General features: G+C 41.2%; 1 protein-coding gene across 1 annotated transcript in view; it reads right to left on the bottom strand.

Annotated features, from left to right (window-relative positions):
* Positions 1–15,450, bottom strand: part of SHQ1 (SHQ1, H/ACA ribonucleoprotein assembly factor) — a 90,121-nt gene that overhangs the window by 19,245 nt on the left and 55,426 nt on the right.

Genomic DNA, 15,450 nt, shown 5'->3' with positions numbered 1-15,450 from the left:
TTCCCTTCCCTTCCCTCTCCCTTCCCTCCCTGTCTTTCTCTCTTGGTCTTCTGTTTCCCTCTCTTGCACATGCAACTCACACACACACACACACACACACACACACACACAGTTAGCAAACCAAATTCAGCATCATTATTCAAATAATGCATCATAATCAAGATAGGTTTATCCCACGAGTGCAAGGGCTAATTTAAGTTAGAGATTTTATAAATGTCATTCATTATGCTAAAAAGTTAAAGGAGAAAACACTTAAGGTCATCTCAAAAGATGAGGAAAATATGCAATAAAATTTGATGACCATTTGGGATCAAAACTCTTGGCAAACTACGAATAACGTGAACCTTTCTTAACTTGATACAGGCTATCTACAAAGGCCTGCAGCAAACGTCACATTTAATGGCGAACTGTTGAAAGCATTTTCTAAAAAATAAAGAGTAAGATAGGGAAGTACGGTACCACCATATCTACTCAGTATTTTACTAGAGGATCTAGTCAGTACAATATGATGAAGAAGAATAACAAAAAAGAAATGAAAGATATGAAGATTGGAAAAGAAGAAACCTAACTGTTATTATTTGCACTGCTATTATTGCCTATATTGAAAACTGGGGAGAATCCGTACATAAGTTAATAATAGAGTTTAGCAAGGTAGCTGTATACAGAAATCAATATAAAAAAGTGAATTACGTTTCTATATACTTTAAACAAGGGGTTTGAAAATAAAAAATTGTTTAAGTACCATTTACAATAGCAACTCAAAAAATAAAGCAATAAATCTAGCAAAGACGTATAAAGTTTTTATGGAGCATATTATAAAATTTTATTAAAAGACATTAAAGAAAACTTAGAGAGTCACACCATGTTATCGCAAAGCGACTAAATGTTTTAGTCTCCCCCAAAACTGATTAATAGATTCAAAGCAATTCCAATTAAAGCGTTATTCATGGAACTTGACAAGCTGATGCTAAGATACAAAGCTGCGGTAATTAAGAAAGTATGGTATTGGCACATGATAGACAAGTAAATCGGTGAAACTGAAGAGACAACCTAGAAACAGATCCATGTGTATATGTAAACGATGTATGACAGAGTGAGCACTGCAGGATGCATGGGGAAAGGATGGACTATTTAATAAATGAAGCCGGGATAAGGTTATCCATATGGGGAAAAAATGAAAATGGATCCCCATCTCATAAAATACACAGAAATTAGTTCCAGGTGGACTAAAGACTTAGATGCTAAACCCAAAAGAATAAAAATTTTAGAAGATACTATATGAGAATATCTTTATGACAAGCAAATCAAAAAACTTTCTTAAACAAGAAACAAAAAGCATACCCATAAAGGAACATATCGATAAATTCTACAACATTAAAATTAAAAACTTCTGTTTATATAGACACTACAAGGAGACTGGAAGATAAACTACAAACTGGGGAGAAATGTTTGCAACATATTTAATCAATAAAGGACTAGTATCTAGAATACCAGGGAAACCTAAAAATCAAAAAGAAAAAGATAGCCTTAATAAAAAGTAGGCAACACAACAGACAGACATTCACAGAAGAAGGGACATGAATGGCTCACAAATACATGAAAGGATGCTTAGCTTCATTAGTTACCAAGAACATGAAAATGAAAATTACAAAAGAAACTCTTTCACACCCATGGAGAATGCCAAATTTTAAAATCTGAACAATACAAGTGTTGGCGTGAAGGTTGAGCCAGTGAAATTCCCATTGCTGGGAGTATAAGTTGAAATAAATTGGTACAGCCACTTTGGAAAACCCTTTGGCATTACCCAGTAAAGTCTAACTGGCCTCCAACCATCCCCTAAATCCCAGCAATTCCATTCCTGGGTATAGGGCTTACTCAAAAAGTTGCACAAGTGTACCATGAAGCGTGAACAAAGATGTTCAGAACAGGATTTTCCTAATAATCCAAAATGGGAACCATTCATCAACAATCCAATCTACATTGCAATACATGAACAAACTGCAGTCGACTCAGATAGCAGGAGAATAAATAAACTACACCTCTGTGCGTCACCATGGTTAAATCCCCCCAAAAAGAAAAAGCATTACGTGAAAAATGCAAGTAACAGAAGAACACATACAGTATGATTCCATTTACATACAGTTCAGAAGCAAGTAAAACTAAACTTGGGATAAATACACAGATGGCAAAACCATAAGGAAAAGCAAGGTAATGATTAGTACAAAATTCAGGATGGTGGTTACCAGAGGGAGGAGGGAAATATGACTGGGACTGGTCTCATGGGGTACCTCTAGGAAACTGGTAATGCTCTATTTCTTAAGATTGCTGGTAAGTACATGCATGTTCACCTTTTTATTATTCTTTAAACTGTACACATATTTTATATTATTTTAATATTTTATATTTCATAAGAAAATATTTTAAGAAAATAACCAAACTCTATACACATACAAAAAAGGCAAATAAGAGGTAACGATAATTGAACCCAATAGTTCCATTTTAAAAAAAAAAAGGGACTTCCCTGGTGGCGCAGTGGTTAAGAGTCCGCCTGCCAACGTAGGGGACATGGGTTCGAGCCCTGGTCTGGGAAGATCCCACATGCCATGGAGCAACTAAGCCCTTGTGCCACAACTACTGAGCCTGCACTCTAGAGCCCACGAGCCACAACAACTGAGGCCGCGTGCCACAACTACTGAAGCCTGCGTGCCTAGAGCCCGTGCTCCGCAACAAGAGAAGCCACCGCGATGAGAAGCCCACACACCGCAACAAAGAGTAGCCCCCGCTCGCCGCAACTAGAGAAAGCCTGTGTGCAGCAACAAAGACCCAAGGTAGCCAAAAATAAATTAATTAAAAAAAAACCCCACAGAGGCAAAGAAAGAAAACTAGCCATTACCCAGAATTATGAACTATAGCGCAGATCACCACAAAAGAGGCTAAGTTCTGTGAACAGAAGAACTTCTCTAACAAAAGCCAACTGCCTGAGAATTATTCTTCCCAAATGAGGTCTCATCACTTGTTCAGCTGCGCAAGCCACAGACTCAGGCGCTGTCCTCCGTGACGGCTTCTCCCTCTCTCCCCAAATCCATTTTAGTCCCTAAATCCTACTTCCCTGGTCAGGCTACACTCATCCTTCACAAGGAGCTTTCTAGCTGGTGCAACATGCAATTCACACTACTACTCCAGTGATCTTCTCCCATCGTGTGCCTAAGATCCTTCTCCAGCTTCCCACAGTTCTCAAGACCGAGATAAAAACTCTTAACATTATGCAGAAGCTACTGTACAGTCTGGGCCTTGCCTGAATCACCAGCCGCATCTTGATCCATCCACACACACATATACCTTTTATGTTTCAGCCACCCTGGCTGAACATCCTAATGTTCTTTCAATTTCTTGAACACATACAAAATTCCCTCCTGCCGCATGACCTCTGCTAGTGGGCCTCCTACATTCTGTGAAATCCATCACCTCGCTTAAGTTAACTCCTGCTTGTACTCTGGTACTCAAAGCAAGTACTTCCCCAAGGAAAGCTTCCCCGGTCATCACCTGCCCCCTCTTCGTATCCCCCCACCAGACCAGGCTGGATATAATGTGCTTTCACAGGAGCATGAATCTTTTTTCTTGGAGCACTTTCCAAGCTTTTGCTTTTACGTTTTGGGTATGCGATTCTTTGATTAACATCTCTCTTCCATTAGACCATAAATTCCATGGGGCGTGGGAGCATGTCTGGGTTTTGCTTACCACTGGAGGCTCAGAACCTTAGCACGGAATGCTGCCCAGAGTAAGAACTCATAAATATCTGTTGAATGAACAGATGGTTGGGACAACAGATACTCTAGCCTATAGCAGTCACAACTTACAAACCACCATCACCGCCACTTGGTAACAAGACCCCCAAAGATGTGAAACACAGTAGGTGTGTGGCCTCACCTCTCACTCCCAAGCCTCAAGGGGAGAGCCCATCTTTGACTGGCAGGTGACCTTTGAAAAAGTATGATCAATGGAAACATGGTGGAAGATCTGTGTAAGCTTGTGTTAACCAAAAACAAAGATGTTTTCCCATAAACCTGGAGCAAGACTGGATCTTTCTGATAAAAAGGTAACATAAACCTAGTACGTACCTCCTGAACATTCTAGATTTGAAATTTCCATCTGAAATCATGGGTTACGATAACGCTTCTGAAGCATAAGTATGTAGAGTACAGATGTGTTCAGAATAAAAGCTTCACAACTTCCTGAGTTTTGAAAGCTTGTATTTTATTAATCTAGTATTTAGTCAAGTGGAGACCCTTTGCCAATAGTTTTATTCATTCAGATGGCTTTAGCTTACCCAGCTCAAGTGAAATCCTTTTAACTGTTTTATCTGTTAAAACAGGTATATAGGACGCGTGCTGACAACTGTAATTTTAAACATCAAGTTAGAAATGAAGTGAATTTCTTTCAGTAAGAACAAAACCCTTACTTTCTTGAAGCTTTAGGATATTCTACGGATAGAAAATCTAAACTGGCTGGCAAGCTTACTTGGAACGGCCAAGGGTACTTAATACTAGATGTGAGATGGTGTTTTATTCTTTGCTCAAAGTGTCTTTTGAGTTCTAGGAAGGTATCAAAAATGAGATCGCCGAAGAACAACTTTGGGTGTGTATGCGGCTTGAGGTTACAGGGCAAGAAAGAGCCTGAAGAAAACAAGATCATCAGAACAGACATCACTTTTCACATTTCACCATCATTTAAGGCACACCACATAATTATAAATCTGTGATGTAAAGTGATATTTCATCCATCACAAGGCCAACAGCAGTTCACCTACACAAAGGACAAGTATGCCATGATATCAGAGTATATTCTGCCACTTGATGTATTGTAAACCTGAGAACAGATACACAGGAGACGTCTGATGGTCTGGTGTCTTTTTTCTGCTCTATATCATTTTATATTGAATAAATAATAAAATGGTGCACCCAGCAAGGAGAGAAACTCCACATCTGAAGATAATGTCAAATTACTACTTGACTTAAATGCTAAGTTCATATTTGAGAAAGCTCAAGCAAGTACTGATAGATTATCTATGTATGTCTACTTCATTTCATTCAGGACATAAGGGCTTTCTTTTTTCATTCGTTTGCTGATTTAGTTGGGCCTTAAGTGCAGATCACCACACTTTTTACTTCATTCAGTTCTGTAATATTCTCTTACACGTAAGGAAAAAAAAAAAACAAGCACTGATATCACCCTTGTAATTTCCTAAAATGCCCATCAGGGAAAAAATAAAATACATGTTCAATGTAAACACACCCAAAAAGTAAGTATAAAGTAGAAAAGCCACCCGTAAATCCACAAGCCAGAGATAACTTTTATCAACATTAATGTGCTTCCTTCTAGGGTTTTTGTTCTGTGAATATGTTTTTTTTTTTTTTTAAACAGTAACATCACTTTAGAATGAACAGCCATGTTGGCCAGCCTTTTATTTTATTTTATTTATTTATTTATTTATTTTATCCATTTATTTTTGGCTGCGTTGGGCCTTCGTTGCTGCGCACTGGCTTCTCTAGTTGTGGCGAGCGAGGGCTACTCTTCGTTGCGGCGCGCAGGCTTCTCATTGCGGTGGCTGCTCTTGTTGCGGAGCACGGGCTCTAGGCACGCGGCCTTCAGTAGTTGTGGCACATGGGCTCAGGAGTTGTGGCACACAGGCTGAGTTGCTCCGCAGCATGTGGGATCTTCCCAGACCAGGGCTCGAACCCATGCCGCCTGCATTGGCAGGCGGATTCTTAACCACTGTGCCACCAGGGAAGCCCAATACATATTTCTTAATGTGATTGAGCCATCTCAGCATGTACAGCTCTATACACGTGGCTTTTGCCATTTAACTTTCCAGTTATGATTTTTCACGATAGTGTAGTGTCTTTAACCTTCCCAGACAGTGGGTTCCTTGCTGTGGAAATTTTGACCTTGATCTAACCTCCAGCACTGAGTACAACGCTGGTCATAGTAGATATTCAATAAATTTTGGACTCAATCAGACTCTGAATTCATTTAAACAAATGAACCACAAAGAAAAGAAATATTTATAATTACAAGTAACTGAGTTTAATAATTAAATTATAATTAATACACTATTAATAATTAACAAGCAATTACAACTATAAATATTTTAGATAAAGAAGGTGTGATCTAAGACACTATTACACATAGGTATCTCCCTTTTGGAAAGAGAATTAAATTGAATGGCTATCCACGACATCCTTCAGTTACACAGTGGATCGCCTGTCTGTCTCCTGCTCGGGTGTGTAACTTGGAGATGACCTGGGGAATGTCCTGGAATTGAAGGCCAGAGTACCTTCCTCCTCCTCAACTGGCTCATGTTCTCTGTCTCGGGACTTGCGGACAGCGTGTGGCTGCTGGTCCCTTGATGGTCGATTCTTGCGCCTGACTCCTCGGGGAGGTTGCAGGGCAGTCCCCACACCAACCTCTGGGTCCATACTGCTCAACAGTAAGCAGGGGACATGGAAGTGATCTAAACATCCACCCATCCAACCATCCGAACCTCCACACACTGCTCTCTCTCCTACACCTCCAGCCCGTTTTGACTTTCTCAGATCTGAGTAGATAAGCACCCGCAAAAAGTTCTGTTTCCTTTGACATCCATCTGGACACATAACGTCTGTGTAGGTAAGTGCATGTATCCTTATCTTGTGATTAGGCCAAGAAGAACAGGACATACACTGAAGGTCCTAGAGACAGAGGTTTAGTATCGTGTAAAGACAGGGTAAAACTGCTACTTTTCATTGAAGCTTTTTACTGAATTAGAAAGAAAATTTTCAGTTCCACGAGCATTTACTAATAAGTGACCAGCATCCTGCTAGGTGCCAGGGTACCAAGTTGAATAGGTGCTTTGCCCTTTAGGACATTCACAGTCCAGATTTCTTTGGCTCCTTTTCTTTGGATCAGTAATTAACAATGAAATCACAAAATCACTCCTCATGGAATCCTAACATCTTGAGACTGAACCTCTATTATACCCCACTCCCAAACCTATAGGAGCATCCATTTCAAATTGCATTCTTTTTTTCTCATAAGGATAGTTGGCTTTTTGTTCTTTCACGTTTTAAGTTAATACATAAGAATCCCGAAAGCAAAAGACAAGGTGTCTGGGCACAAGAAATACATGTTATCATCATGACAAAGGCTCTGCATTCCCGAGTTAGGCTTCTTTCTCTCCACTCATCAAACAGAACATAAAACTGAAGCAGGAAGGGACCATTTTACATCTGGCACAAATCTCAAGCTCTGGAAGTTGAGTTTCTTTGTCTTCAACTACGTTCAAGCAACTAGCAGAGGCTGACTGGAGTCCCTGAACCCCAACTCCAGTTTCTTAGGCGAGACAACCCCTCCCCGGCCATAATTTAGGCTTTGAGAATAAATTTACTAAGTGCTTCCCTTTGGAAATAAAGATGGTTATTCCTCTAAACTTTGGATCAAGTAGCCCATCATTGAAAAAGTTTGGGACCCACAAAACATGACTTTTGCCACTGATCCATACATTAAATACTAGTGAAGCTTAAGATTCTTCTTAATCAATAAACACAGAGCTATTATAGTTTTCCTGCACTCTAGAAAGATTGTTTTACGCACTCCGTGGCCTTAAGTGAAGCTCACTTTAGAGGCCACTATAATAGAAGATTTGGAGAATAAACATCTAAATCAAAATCACAATTTTACAATATCAGAAAACTATCCAGGAAAAAGAGGTAAGACAAACATATAATAAAAACAGAAAACAGTGCCTCATGAAAATACTAATTTATCATTTTAACAAAAGCAGAAGCTTCTATGAGGAAAAAACAACATAAGCATCTAAGAGTTGACATTTTCTTTAGTTTAAACCTTCCAAAAGGCCACACTAAGTAAAAACATCTAAAAATGGATCAGAAATTTGCTGAAATTGGGCTTCCCTGGTGGCACTGGTTAAGAATCCGCCTGCCAATGCAGGGGACATGGGTTCGAGCCCTGGTCTGGGAAGATCCCACATGCCGCGGAGCAACTAAGCCCGTGTGCCACAACTACTACTGAGCTTGTGCTCTACAGCGCATGAGCCACAACTACTAAGCGCCCGCATGCCACAACTACTGAAGCTCACACGCCTAGAGCCTATGCTCCGCAACAAGAGAAGCCACCGCGATGAGAAGCCCGCACACTGCCACGAAGAGTAGCCCCCGCTCGCCGCAACTAGAGAGAGTCCGCACGCAGCAATGAAGACCCAATGCAGCCAAAAATAAATAAATAAAAAATTTTTTTAATTGCTGAAATCTATACACTTAAAATACACTCTGTCAAATTCCTCCAATGCTCTGTTAATATCTATATTTTGAAAGATAAAAACTATCCTTGGAAAGCTGTTTAAACTGAGAACAGCAAATAATCAATGATAAAATTATCTACAATTAACATCATATATCACTTACAATCTACGAATATACCTCAGGGACGCCCTTTTCCCACCCATGGCACAACAGTACTCTCTAAAGCTCTATTTACGATTTTCCCAGCTTCTATTTATTCAGGAAAGTAGTCAGAGCAGGAAATGGGACCAGTCAAATGATCACAATCAATCTCATCACCTTCATAACATGCTGTGAATGTAATTAATCTTCTATTTGTTTAGGGGACTTCACACCCCTTACATTAAGGCAGCAACTCCCAGTTGGCTTCAGTTGAGATAATTATGTTATAACAAGGATTGGGTTTCAGTCATATTTGGCAGAAGAAAAAGGAAATTGTACTTGAAGTTGTCAGTTTTTTTAAAAAGCTTTCTTGCGACTCCATTCAAAGGACGCTCTTGACAAAGCTCTCCTTAAACAGAGCACTTTCTAAGTTAGATAACCACACATATGCCACATTAATCAATGTAAGCCTCTTCTCTGAGTGAGACGTGAAGAGCATCCGAGCACAAGGAAAATTCTATCTGAAGCAGAGAATACGGGTTCACAAAACCTGACTACATCAATTCCCACCGGAACTCACTTGATCCTGCCAGTCTCCTCCACCGAGAATCCTCCCAAGACCTATGACGTGCAAAAGTACATTAGAACAGGGAGGTGAAGGAAAATACCAATTTGCTCACATAGTAGCTAATTATACTCTGTGAAAAGCCAGGGCTCCAGCAAGCCAAAACCAAGGATTTAAGAAGTCTGGAGCCAAGTATCTGGGAACAAAACGAGTAAGGACAGAGACAAAAACCAAACACAGCCACCCAGCTGTAGTCCTCGAATGGCCTGACACGTACAAGCCTCCCTGTACAGATAAATGCCCTCACTTTCCAGTCTGGGAGCTGCCCACTCACCCCTGCAAGTCTGTATCTTTTTTATAAGAACTTGTATTCACACTTTATCCTCTAATGTCTACCACCTTTAGAAAATTAATATGAAAATATAAAGCCTTGCTCACTTTATTTTTACAAACCTCAATTTTTATTAATATAGCAAAATCACAATGCCCACAGTACAGGTAGAAGTAAAAATGATAAATGAATTATGTTTCCAAATTTCTAAACATTTTCCCACCTGCCAAACCTATATTTTTCAAGGTCTAGATTAGAATGTTTGTATGTAGTAAGCCCCTCAGGCATCTTAATATATCTCAATAATATTTCATTGCCTTTCAATAGCATTTAAGCTCTTGGAAAAACGAAATGTGCAAGAAACAGAGCTTTACTGATTTGAGTTCCAGTTCTTAGTAAACGACGAAACAAAATGTGGTATCCTAAAATAGGAAAAGGACATTAGGTAAAAACTAGGAAAAGCTAAATGAATCTATGGACTTGAGCTAATAATAATGTATCAATAATGGTTCATTAATTGTAACAAGTTACCATACCAATGTAAGAAGTTAATAATAGGGGAAACTGAATGTGGGGTATCTGGGAACTCTCTGTACCATCTCCACAATTTTTCTGTAAATCTACAACTATTCTAAAATAAAAAAGGTCACCTTAAAAAAAAAAACAAGGATATTACACATTAAAAAAAACAAAGAAACAACAAGTAAAACAACAACAAAAAGCTCCACAAAACCTGAACATTCAGATATAGAATTCTTTGGCTAGTTTTCTCAATGTGTACAGTGACATGGAGCATTCATATCTTTACAAAGGTTTATTTTGTCTTGAAATCTTTAGGAACATTCGTAATCTCATGATTTATTGGCACATTTCTTGTTAGAGAAGTCTAATGAAGAGCAGCAGTCCCCAGTGGGCATTGCTGAACTACCGGTGATAAGGTGAAGAAGCATTAAGTAAATCCTTTCTATATGAAACCGCACTGAAGGGCTACGGTGAATGGATATTGGCATGTACTAATCTTTTCTTATGGAGATAAAACCCACTCCCATCCAGGACGAATTGGTGGATTTAATTAAAAATAAACAGTAAAACTGAGGAGCAACCTGACAGGCCTGAATAAGCACCTTCCCAAGAATGATTTCAATTCAAGGGAGGTTTAAGTTGCTTGAAATTCTGCACAATTGTTTCTTGAAATTTCTACATGCTAACCATTAGCAGCTAATGTAACCCTTAATGTTGTACCATTGTCAGAGAAGTAACTTCCCCTGCAGAAGTGGAACCACCTAGAGTAACTGATGATCAGCCTGAACTGAACAGCCCTCTGAAACCAGCCTCAGCACTGTATATTATTATGAGTATCAGTGACACAGGCAGTGGTAGGTGTCAGGGCTCGCCCTTAGCTATGGCTCAGAATGCTGTCATGGAATTCCAGCAGCAACCTCTTAAGGGGTCCGCATGCCCCACATGCACCCTGCTCTGAGAATGGGCACTCACTGGTGACAAAGGGTGTCAAAGGTGACAAAGCCCTGGGACCCTGTGTGTACCACTTTAGGGGGCACCCCCACTCCACGCCCTCTGTGACCAAGGCAACTAGACCAGGAAAAAACACGGACCCATGCTGGGCCAACCACATCCCCTCTCCCTTGGAATCATAAACAAGGGACTCTAGTCCATCTCTACTGAAACTAGGCACATGGAAACTCAGAGCTGTAGAAGAGCCATTCTCCTCCATATGCACCAAAGGGAGAAGAGCAGCAGGGACCTGCAGAAATAAGCAACTCGAGGGACCACATGTCACCAGAAAGTAAGCCAACCCCACACTTCGTGCCTTGAGCTCACGGGGCCCAGCTGTACTCAGCGCCTGGGTCCCAGAAGATAACCTGTAGCCTCCTAATAAAGTCCCCATTTTTACTATAAAAGTCCGACTGGTTTTCTCATATGTAACCAAGTGATTTTTTTTTTTAATTTATTTTTGGCTGCGTCGGGTCTTTGTTTCTCTAGTTGCAGTGAGAGGGGGCTACTCTTCGTGGCGGTGCACCGGCTTCTCATTGCGGTGGCTTCTCTTGCCACGAAGCACGGACTCTAGGTGCGCGGGCTTCAGTAGTTGTGGCACGTGGGTTCAGCAGTTGTGGCTCACGGGCTCCAGGGCGCAGGCTCAGTAGCTGTGGCGCACGGGCTTAGTTGCTCCGCAGCATGTGGGATCCTCCTGGACCAGGGCTCAAATCCACGTCCCCTGCATTGGCAGGCGGACTCTTAACCACTGTGCCACCAGGGAAGCCCACCAAGTGATTTCTAAGTCAAAAATACCGCGACAGTCTCCAGCACACCGAAGGGAGAAATAAGCGTTTCAGATCTGGCCCTGTTACTAAAACATCATGACCTCAGGCTAACTGCAGACTCTCTTATTTAATAACAAAGGGAAACTAAAGGACAGATAAAACTGTGATCCAAATGCAAAAACGCCTCACGTCCATTCTTGCCCTTCTAAGCCACCAGAGCTACAAGCAGGAAATCTGTTCTCCACGTTGCTTACACGTTTGACTTGCGACTCTGCATGATGCTATTTTCCCAGCCTGGAATGCATCCACTCCTGATTATCATTATACTCATATGTGTAACAGTACTGTACAACCAGATACCATTTTTTATGCTTTCCTATTAATTCATATCCCTTCTTTGTCCAACTCTTCTCTATACATCTTTTCCAGCTGTGATCCAAATGTTCCCGACTCTTTCTTTATGGATACTCCTTAGAGACCTCAAATCAACATTTCTGAAACTGAACTCCTCGTCTTTCCACCCTCTCACTTCTCTTCCAACCTACCCCCTCCAGTATGATTTAATTTCAGCAAAGGCACCTCCGACGGCCCCATTAACTGGCCCAAGGCAAAATCCAGACCTCACCTTTGACTGGCCCCATTCTCACTCTCCCCTGAGATCCCATCCTTATTCAGTCCTGTCTCATCTACCCCTTAAACCTGACCACTAGTCTCCTTCTCCACTCTCACTGCCCTGGCTCAGGCTACAGCTGCCTTTTGCCTGGATCACTCACCTCCTAACTAGCCTTTCAGCCTTGAGTCTGAGCTCTGCCCTCACCACAATTCGTTCCCCACAATGTAACCTGATGGATCTTCCCAGAATCTAAATCTTACTGTGTCGCTCACACAGACACTCCATCGCTTAAACTCTTCAGCTGCTCCACACTCTCCCAGGACAAACCTCAAACATCTTCATGTGGCCAATGATCTACAAGAACTCTCCAGCCTCACTTCCTTTCTCTCATTCCTGTACCGAGATCCAACCGTTCTGAGCTCTTTAAAAGGGCCACATTCCTCCGTCCCTGTTGTCTGAAATGCCCTCCACCCCTGCTTCCCCATCTGCATCTGACCACCCCTTCCTGACCTTTCAGCTCTCAGCTTCAACTCTTCCTTCCGGAAGTGGTTTCCTATACCCCAAGACTAAGCATGTGGCCTCCTAGGTGCTCCTATAGCACCCATACTTCCCCACTGTGGCTGCTGCTATCAGGCTACGGCATAACATTTTCCTTCTATGTTCCCCACTAGAAGATCAGCTTCAAGGTGTTGTGTCCCTTGTTCACCGGAGTATCCCCACCACCTATCTCAGTACCTGGCATAGAGTAGGGCTCAATAATTAGTGGTTGAAAAAAATAAATAATTCCGTTTCTACATTCAGTGCCGATGTTTTACCTCTGCATATGAGTGACCCCCCACTCCCACGGCTTTTGGCAGATAAACCAGGAACAAGAGAAAGCCAAAAGGAAGAGAGCTACACTGTTCTCAGGAATATAACCCTATCCCCTACCAAATCACATACACAGAGGAAGCAAAGCAGTATGAAGCAATGATATGGTCCTAAGTTTTCTAAAGTTTTAAGATTTCAGTGCAGAAATGCCTTGGGTTTATTCACAATTGAGGAAGCTGAGGTCCAGGATTTATCAAATAAAACAAAACTATTAGGTGATGGAGTTGTTTCCCTCTACAAACTTTGCACGTTAGTGTCCAAAGGGTTGCAAAGTAAGATTTCATTTTGGGGGGTGGGGGGAAGAATGCGAAAAAGCAGTGAAAAAACAAATGCATGGAGAGTATTAATCACAGTAAACCATCTATCAGTTCAATGTAAAAAGGTTCAGTGTTTCAAAGACATACATTTTCTTTTTCCCCCTTAAGTACCTACCTTAAAAAACTACACTAGAGAATACAAAGATACAGAACCTTCATGACAAGCTCAGACTTGTACTCAAGTTAGCTGGGATTTTAGATCTTAATTTCTTTTAAACAAAAATAGACAATGAAAAATTTTCCATGCAGAAAAACAAAATAACACCATATTCTATCCCATGTCATTTCAAATTACACCGTGCATTAAAACCATAAAGTATCAAGTTTTCTTCAGTGGGTGTGTACTTCTTGTATAATGAGGAACCAATTAGTTTATTTTAAAAATACTATGCTATGGGGCTTCCCTGGTGGCGCAGTGGTTGGGAGTCCGCCTGCCGATGCAGGGGACACGGGTTCGTGCCCCGGTCTGGGAAGATCCCACATGCCGCGGAGCGGCTGGGCCCGTGAGCCATGGCCGCTGAGCCTGCGCGTCCGGAGCCTGTCCTCCGCAACGGGAGAGGCCACAACAGTGAGAGGCCCGCGTAACGCATAAAAAAAAAAAAAAAAAAAAAAAAAAAAAAAAAAAAAAAAAAAAAATACTATGCTATGGATATTATGCTATAAAGGAAAATGATTTATAGGGTACTATTATAAATATTAAACACATTACAAAATGATATGTGCAGTATTACTTCCACTGGTTTAAAAATGCACTGGAAAATAGAGAAAATACTAACACTGGTGCATTAGATGAAGTGATGGAGTGATTTGCTAAGGTCTTATGGTCCATGAGAGGCAGGGCTGGAACATATTTTACAGGACAAGCTTTTCCACCCCAGCTTAAACCGAAGGGTGTAAAACACTAAACTTTCAGTAGGTCAGAACTACCAGTGCTACTGGTGAGTGCAGCCCACTGGAAAAGAAATGAGGGGAAGGGCGAAGTCTTTTATTGAATGTAGCTAAAAATGTCAATAAAAATAAGTTAGAGCTAATTTACAGTTTGGTTTAAAAAGAAAAAAATGAAATGCTCCTTCAACTGGCTCTACTAGATACCATTCAATTAAACTAAAATTTACTGTGCTCACAAGGGACTGTAATGGGCCCAGATAGGTGCTCATTCACATGGACTTTAAAATTTTAGAGGGAGAAAGAGGTATGCCCAATGTGAGGCAGACAGGACATGTGCCTAATATCCCGGAGGAAGACAGATAAATCCTTAATCCCTCTTCCTATAGGAAAAGCGCTCTACAGGGAGGGCTCCCTGCACACCACCTCCCCCCGCCCCGCCATACCATGGGCAAAGACAACGGCTTGTCTAGGTGGTATATCTGGAAAAACATGAAATCTGGAGCCAGAAGACCTGAGACTGTCACAGACCTATCTCTTATAACCTATATGACCTCAAGCAAACCAACCACTCTGCATGCTGCCACCCAGAGTGTATTTGCTGCAGGGGCCACCACACTCGAAACTTCCAATGAAGCTTACAGCAAAGGATGGCAGGAAGTGTTCCTTTTCAGAAAAATTATGTGCAGAGTCTATAACTCAAAAATGCAGCAGCTTCAGTTTTTAAGCTCTGCAAATGTGCTCTACAAGACACATATCACAAGGAAAACTAACTACGAAGCACTAAAGCAAAACTTACCACAGTTGTTGCCCTAACTTCATTAATTCACTGTAAGAATGACTTTGCTACCCATATTCTAGTAAGTTTTTGCCAAAGTAAATGTCTGTCTGACTGTAAAAATGGAATGCTAGTCAGAATTTAGCACTTGCCTGGTATTTCAAATAAAACTTCACACAGTCATTATTATTATAATCAAAAACATCAAATAGAGACTAAGAAAAATGCAGAACTATTTTAATACATAAAAATAAGGTGCTAGGGCTTCCCTGGTGGCGCAGTGGTTGAGAGTCCGCCTGCCGATGCAGGGGACACGGGTTCGTGCCCCGATCTGGGAGGATCCCGCATGCCGCGGAGCGGCTGGGCCCGTGAGC

Source organism: Phocoena sinus, chromosome 11 (genome assembly GCF_008692025.1).
Source record: "Phocoena sinus isolate mPhoSin1 chromosome 11, mPhoSin1.pri, whole genome shotgun sequence".
Lineage (NCBI taxonomy): Eukaryota > Metazoa > Chordata > Mammalia > Artiodactyla > Phocoenidae > Phocoena > Phocoena sinus.
This window is presented reverse-complemented; position numbering and strand designations above follow the sequence as displayed.